This window comes from Durio zibethinus, unplaced genomic scaffold (genome assembly GCF_047325235.1).
Source record: "Durio zibethinus cultivar Kanyao isolate XHJ-2024 unplaced genomic scaffold, ASM4732523v1 HiC_scaffold_130, whole genome shotgun sequence".
Classification (NCBI taxonomy): Eukaryota; Viridiplantae; Streptophyta; class Magnoliopsida; order Malvales; family Malvaceae; genus Durio; species Durio zibethinus.
In genome coordinates, this window is record NW_028322753.1 from 52,501 (window position 1) to 60,775 (window position 8,275).

General features: G+C 36.8%; 1 non-coding gene across 1 annotated transcript; it reads left to right on the forward strand.

Annotated features, from left to right (window-relative positions):
* The first annotated feature begins 7,719 nt into the window (after positions 1-7,719).
* On the forward strand, positions 7,720-7,791 carry TRNAC-GCA (transfer RNA cysteine (anticodon GCA)). The gene has a single exon. It is a non-coding gene; the product is annotated as a tRNA-Cys (tRNA).
* Positions 7,792-8,275: the final 484 nt, after the last annotated feature.

Here is an 8,275-nt window from a genome sequence, read left to right on the forward strand (position 1 = left end):
GTATCGTTAAAAGATCATCAATTCCTAATGAAATGGATGTAGCAGTGGCTTGCTGGAAACCCAGAGTTTTTACTTGATCCAGGATGTGTGATGTATATGCCATTCCGAAGCGATCTATTAATCTGCTAATAAGTCGTTTAATGGCAGTTCCATCTATTACTTTATTGTGAAATACCAGATTGGCCCGTTCTGCCATAAGTACCCCCTTATTCCGCTGAGTGGACTTCGACAATGGGTTTGAGTCAATGATTGGAAAATTTCTTTTTCTCGATATTAATTTTCGTAGAAAGTCGCGTCAGGAACTATGGTACTAGTTGAACCGGAGAGACACGAATTGATACCGGTGTCATAGAACATAGAATTTTTGAGCTTAGATACCATATGATTGGGTATCATATGAGCAGGTCCGAAAAAACCCTTGTATAGCTTCTTCGATTTCTCGGTAAAGAGAAATATGACCAACAGTGGTTCGAATGTATATACAAAGAATTTTTTTTTTTACACTTTTTACTATTAGATAATGTCCATAAATCTCATGATATGTACCCAAAGATTCATAGTGAACTTCGATGGGAGCTTCTCTTGAAGCAATAACGCATTGATCTAGTCGCCACCGGAGCCACAAAGGACTATCTAAATTGATTCTTTTCTGCCGATAAGCTCCAATTGCATCGTAGGAATTACAAAAAAAGGGCTCCTTTGTATACTTATAGTTATTATCGTAAATTCTTTCATTTTGATAGTTTTTTCGATTCCATGGATTATACCTATTCGCACAAATACCTCGACGATTCCCGCTCGTTAATACATAGAGCCCAATAAGCATATCTTGAGTCGGTACGGAAATGGGATCCCCAATAGCTGGAGACAAGAGATTCATATGAGAAAACATAAGTAAACGAGCCTCCGCTTGCGCCTCTAAAGATAAAGGTACATGAACAGCCATTTGATCCCCATCAAAGTCTGCATTGAATCCCTTACAAACTAATGGATGTAAACAAATAGCGCGTCCTTCCACTAAAATAGGTTGGAATGCCTGTATACCTAATCTATGCAGAGTAGGCGCTCTATTCAGCAATACAGGATGTCCCTGCATAACTTCTTGCAGTATTTCCCATACAATCGGCCCTTTTTCCCGTTCCCGAATTTTACTCTTAGCAACTCCTATGTTCGGCGCAAGATGTTGTCTAATTAGACCGCGAATTACAAATGTCTGGAAAAGCTCTATTGCTATTTCGCGAGGCAATCCACAGCGATGTAATGAAAGTGAGGGGCCAACAAGAATGACAGAACGTCCCGAATAATCGACTCGTTTGCCAAGCAAAGTCTCACGAAATCTTCCCTCTTTGCCTTCAATTACATCTGAAAACGACTTGTAAACCTTATTATGATTATGACCGTCCCTCATTGGTTGTCCGCGGGTTCCATTATCAAGAAGTGTATCCACGGCTTCTTGTACCAATTTTTCCTGACACATTACTAATTCCCCTGGCGTAGATCTACTTGTTGTTAATAAATCGGTAAGAGTATTATTTCGATAGATAACTCTTCTATAGAGTTCATTAATATCCGAACTCATTAGTTTACCCCCATCTATCTGAATGATCGGTCTCAACTCGGGAGGAAGAACCGGTAATAGACATAAAACCATCCATTCTGGTTCTATATTTGTTCGAATAAAATGCTTAGCCAATTCCATGCGTCTAACCAAAAAATCCTTTCTTCTTCCAATTTTTCGATCTTCCCATTCATTACCCGCGAGGCCTTCTTCTCCTAATTCTTTCCATTCGACCAACGAATAATCGATAAGAATTCGCAAATCTAGATCGGTTAATTGTTCTCGAATAGCACCTGCTCCAGTAGAAATTTCTCGATTTCGAAATGTATCGAAACCTTGGGTAGTAAAAAAAAGTGGGATACTGTATTTCCAGGATTGAATTTCATATTCGAATGAACCTCGTAATCGTAAGAAAGTAGGTTTTTTAGCGATGGGCCTAGCAAAAGCAAAATTAGGATAGGGCCCTACAGGATCTCTCCCCCCCCCCCTCAAAATCGGACATGAGAGTTTCCTCTCATCCGGCTCAAGTAGTTACACCAAATAAAGATAAAGAAAGGAGTTCTCGCTTTCAAATTCTAGAACCCCCCCCAAAAAAAGGTCTACTCTTTACTCAAGTTCCAAAGAAACATTTCATTGATTCATTCTTCTTTTATTGATTTATATTTTCTTAATTCTTTATTCAATTCGAAATTAGGACATAAATGAAATGTGAAATTCTTGAGTAGTCTACTTCCCCTCGAATGATGAATCCTCTTAAATTAAAGGAGTGTCATAAGGGATTTACTTGTCTATGTACCCTTCCATTCGATCTCTTAGGTCCTGCCTTACCTTACCTCGACGGTTATACCACGATGCCCTTAACTTAAAGCCTAAGCCTATATGCGATGTATAGACTCCTGCAACCATGACATATTTGTTTACTTGAACATAATTTCATTTCTTTCTAAAAGAACTAAAAGAAATGAGAATGGTTAATTCCACAAAAGAAAGAAGTCTTTTTTTTTCACGAGGTACAACTCAAAATTCCTATTTATTTATTTTTACTGACTCGACCATAGACCAATTCCCTTTTTATTTGGGAGTATTGAATACACCCATAATTCTGAGCTTCATGTTACTCCTCCCAAGAGACATGTCATGTCAGATCCAGGGCATCCCAATTCGATTGAATGGGATGACAGTTTCTCATTGCTAATCGGTAAAATCATAATTTCGATCAAATCACACATCGCAGTATACTAGACCCTCTAATTCTTTAAGAGGTTTATCTAAAAGATTGGCGATATAACTAGGACGACGTTTCAAATACCATACATGAGTTACTGGACATGCCAGTTTTATGTATCCCATTTGATATCTTCGTATCCGATAATCAACAAATTCAACTCCGCATTGTTCACAAAATTTAGGGCCCTGCTTTTCATTTCCAATTACTCGATAATTTCCACAAGCGCAAATTCCACTTTTTATAGGTCCAAAAATTCTTTCACAAAATAATCCATCCTTTTCCGGTTTATTGGTTTTGTAATGAAAAGTATAGGGTTTTGTCACCTCTCCAACGGTTTCTCCATTAGGTAGGATTTTATTGGCCCAAGCACTTATTTGTTGGGGAGAAACTGAGCCAATTCGGAGTTGTTGATGTTTATATCGGTCGATCATAGAAGACAAATTCTGATTCATTCCGATTAAGCTTCCTTCCTATTAATCTGGAAGTTCTTCTCAGATACAAGGAAATGATTCAGTTCCAGAGCCAAAGATCGTAATTCTCGGACGAGCAATCGAAAAGATTCTGGAGCATTTTCAGGTTTAGGTATTGTTCCTCCAATGATCATAGTACCAAGTACTTCTTGGCGAGCTCTAATATGATCAGATTTATAAGTAAGCATTTCTTGTAAAATATGAGCAACACCAAATCCCTCTAGAGCCCAAACCTCCATTTCTCCTACCCGTTGTCCTCCTTGCTTGGACCTTCCTCTAAGTGGTTGTTGTGTAACAAGTGTATAATGTCCACTGGAACGCCCATGTATTTTATCATCAACTTGATGAATTAATTTCAAGATATAAGGTTTTCCTATTATAACAGGTTGTTCAAAAGGGTCCCCCGTTCTTCCATCAAATAGTCTGCTTTTTCCTGGATACTCGGGTTCAAATACCCATGGATTCGCTGTTTGCTTACCGGCTTCATATAATTCGGAAAACACTAGTTTTCTCGAAGCCTCTTGTTCATATCTCTCATCAAACGGTGCTATTCGATAATGTCTATCTAGTAGACTCCCTGCTAACCCAAGCGAGCATTCAAATATCTGTCCCACATTCATTCGTGAAGGGACTCCTAATGGGTTGAAGACCATATCAACAGGTCTTCCGTCTTGCAAATAAGGCATATCCTGTCTAGGTAAAATTTTGGAAATGATACCCTTATTTCCATGTCTTCCGGCTACTTTATCGCCTACTTTCATTTCGCGTTTCTGTGAAATATATACACGAATCGTTTCCGGATTATAACTAGAACCCCCTTTTTTCTGGATCCATCTCACATCGATGACTCGACCCCTCCCACCTATAGGTAATTTTAGACAAGTTTCCTTTGAAGTGGATACCTGAATCCCAAGTATGGCCCGTAATAATCTATCTTCTGGAGCATATGATGATTCTTTCGCCACCTGAGGCGTTAATTTACCTACTAAAATATCGCCCGTCTCCACCCAAGATCCCAGCATCACAATTCCATTTTTGTCTAAATTGCGGAGTAAATGGGCTTCTAGGTGCGATATTTCGTTAGTGATTCTTTCAGGACCTTGGCTTGTCACATGAGTCTGAATTTCATATTTTCGTATGTGAAAAGAAGTATAAATATCTTCATATACTAGACGCTCGCTAATGAGTACCGCATCCTCAAAATTGTAACCTTCCCATGGCATATAAGCTACTAATACGTTTTTGCCCAAAGCGAGTTCGCCACCAACCGTAGCGGCACCATCCGCTAAAATCTGTCCCTTTTTAATGCATTTACCCCGCTGAACCCGGGGAGTTTGATGCATACAAGTATTTTTGTTGGAACGTTGATACATAACTAATGGAATGCTTAGAGTATCCCCATTACCCGATAAAATAATCTTGTCAGTATCGGTAGAAATGATCTTTCCCTCTTGATCGGCTATAGCGGGAACCCCTGAATCTAGAGCCAATTGGCGTTCCAACCCAGTTCCAACAATGCACTTCTCGGAACGCGAAAGCGGAACTGCTTGGCGTTGCATATTAGAACTCATTAAAGCCCGATTCGCGTCATTATGCTCGATAAAAGGAATGAGGGAAGCTCCCATAGAAAAATATTGAAAAGGAAAAATACTTCGAAGATGAACTTGTTCCCATGCAATAGTCAGGAATTCTTGGCGGTATCGAGCCGGAACAACCTGTTCTTCCTGAATACCCTGATTCAAGGCCAAAGAATTTCCTGCCGCTACCATATAATATTCATCTCGACTTGGGGATAAATAAAGCATCTGTGCTTTTTTTGATCTCTCAAATATTTTATAAAATGGACTTTCTAGAGACCCCCAACGACCAATCCTGGCATGAATTGCTAAGGATCCAATAAGTCCAACATTGATTCCTTCAGACGTGTCAATTGGGCAAATGCGTCCATAGTAACTAGGATGGATATCTCGTATCCGAAAATTAGCAGTTCGCCCGGTCAATCCTCCGGGGCCCAAATAACTCAATTTTCTCCCATGAACTATTTGTGTCAATGGATTTGTTCGATCCAAAACTTGAGACAATGGGTGTAATCCGAAAAAGGATTCATAAGTGGTTGTTAATGGAGTCGAAGTTACCAAATTCTGAGGAGTCGGTATCAATTTATGCCTAATTGCTCCGCATATAGTTCCTCTAACTACATTTTCTAAACGAACCAGAGCCAATCCGAATTGATCTTGTAAGAGATCCGCTACAGAACGAATACGCTTATTTTTCAAATGATTCATATCGTCAAGTGTACCCATTCCAAATTTCATTCCAATCAAATGATCCGCAGCTGCCAATATATCTCGCGGTAACAAAAATGTATTGTTCTGAGGTATATTAAGATTCAGTCTCTGGTTCATATTTCGTCGACCAATCCTTCCTAATTCACATCTTTGCTGAAAGAATTTCTTTTGTAATTCCTTACACAAGGATTCAGAAAATACCGGATCCCCGCCTACACAAGAAAATTGTTGATAAAACTCCAAAATGGCATTTTCTTTTGACCCAATTTTTTTTTTTTCCTTATCGGTCAGGAAAGACAAGAAAATTTCAGGGTAGCAAACATTCTCTAGAATTTCTCTTAGATTCGAACCCATAGCTGATGATAGAACTAGAATAGATATTTTCTGTTTCCTACTTACACGAGCCCATATCCTTGCTTTTCTATCAATCTCTAATTCGAACCTCCCCCCCCAATCTGATATTATGGTACCAGTATAGACCGAAATTCCGTTAGGATCCAATTCTGATCGATAATAGATACCGGGGCTTTGCAATATTTGATTGATCACAATTCTGTATATTCCATTTACTATAGAAGTTCCGAGGGAGTTCATTAAAGGAATGTTTCCAATAAAAATTGTTTGTTCTTGCATATCCTTACTGGTTTTCAAAATTAATCCTGCGGATACATATAATTTAGAAGAATATGTGAGTGATTCATATACAGCATCCCTTTCTTTTATCAACGGTTCCACCAATTGATATGTTTCCACAAATAATTGAAATTCAATTTCTTGATCTGTATCTTCAATTTTTGGAAACTTATCAAGTTCTTCTGTTAAGCCCCGATCCATGAACCCACAAAATCCTTCAAATTGTATCTGATTCAACCCAGGTATTGTATACATTTCCCCATTTTCATTCCCGAGCATTTTGAATTTCCCATTTATCAAAAAAATCCCATTCTTTTCTCATTCTTCATCGAATCATATGAATCGATCTAATAATGATGGAATTGAATTTCTATTCTGTTTACTGAATCACATGAAATTTTATCTAACTCCATATACCATATAATATATATGGAATGTATGAAATGCGTATGAACGGAAGAAGAAAAATTATACTCAAATTTTAATTTATATTTATAACAAACAGCTACATAAAAGAATTGATAAATGCCATTTAGCCTTATGGAGTTTTGTATAGAATATCAAAAAAAAAAATAATAATTCAATTTCTACCATTATTATGATATTCCATATTCCAATCCGATTGAATACCAGAAAAATGAAATGAATTCCTGATTTGATCTGTTCGTTGAGATAAAGACAAAATAATCATAAAATATATATCGGGAGAGAGTTGATTTTTCTAGCACTTAATTTTTTCATAGATTCCATTGTTCTGTTCAAAAAATGATTCGCAGAGAAGAGAGATGTTTTTACCCATTTTTTAGTTTTTTATTTTTTAGTAGAATATTTAGAATATGATTGAAGTGCGTACGAAAAGAGGGCTTGTATTTATTAAACATATGCAGATATAGCATTTCTATTTATATATGTCTTTCCTCTTTTCTTTTTATTCCATTATAGCTCTCTAGTGGAGACAACACATGGCGTGCTCTATCAAAAATTCTATTTTTTCTTTAATTTTAATCTATTCAATGAAAAATTGAAACACGATAATTTCTTGCTGATTCCCTATGGACATCATATCTAGATAGATAAAATACCTCATTAGATAACTAGAGCTGTGTAACAACTTATGTTCGGGGGTTTACATAGACTCATAATTGCTGTTATATTATTATAATATAATTTATAATTATATAATTTATAATTGAAATTAAGAAAGTTTTTTTATTGAATTGAAAAATTGAAAAAAAAAATCAATACTAATTAGTTATGTATCCATTTTTATTTTCTTATACCATTAGAGAAAGACAAGTGAAGAAGAATCGTCCATAAATTTGCCGTCAATAGTTAATAGTTAATGGTTCCAATTTTTTTGTCCTGCATTTTTACTTTTGTAACTGAGAATCCACATTTTCTTTTTCAATAGAAAAGAAAAAAGAAAGGGAAAGTTTTTGTTTTTAGATATTGTGTGTCTTGAGATACTATAACCAATTGAAGGTATGGATCCAATCTAAAAATAAAAAGGGGATACTCTCATTTTTTTGTTTGTAGCCTTTTGGCGACATGGCCGAGCGGTAAGGCGGGGGACTGCAAATCCCTTATTCCCCAGTTCAAATCCGGGTGTCGCCTGATCAACAAAAAACGCGAAATCCTATATTCTGTTTTGCTGATATAACTCGACCAATTTTCTCCGGCAAAAACAAGTGTAAGAAAAGGACTCTTGATACTTTCTTGATTATAAACTTGATTATAAACTTCCGGAGGTTTTGTTTTCTAAAGTGTTGTAAATCCTTACGTCTAGGATTCAAGGAAAAACTAGAGTAGTGGAAGGGAATGAGTAAATCTTGATATGGTAGCCCCTCCCCTACTAATAGAGGGGCTACTATCGGAGTCTTGAATTAGATTGGATAACGGGAGTGTTTAATTAACTAATGAATGGTTGTAGAAGGGTTGGAAGATACTTTGTATACAGACTGATGAAAGTCTCTGAGTGTTCAGGCATCCAATCAATATTAGATTGGATGGATAATTGGCTTTTACTTAATAAGGGACACCAAAAGAAGAAGAAGTCTTATTATTGCTACATGTGAGTAACATTCTTTTGATACTTCCA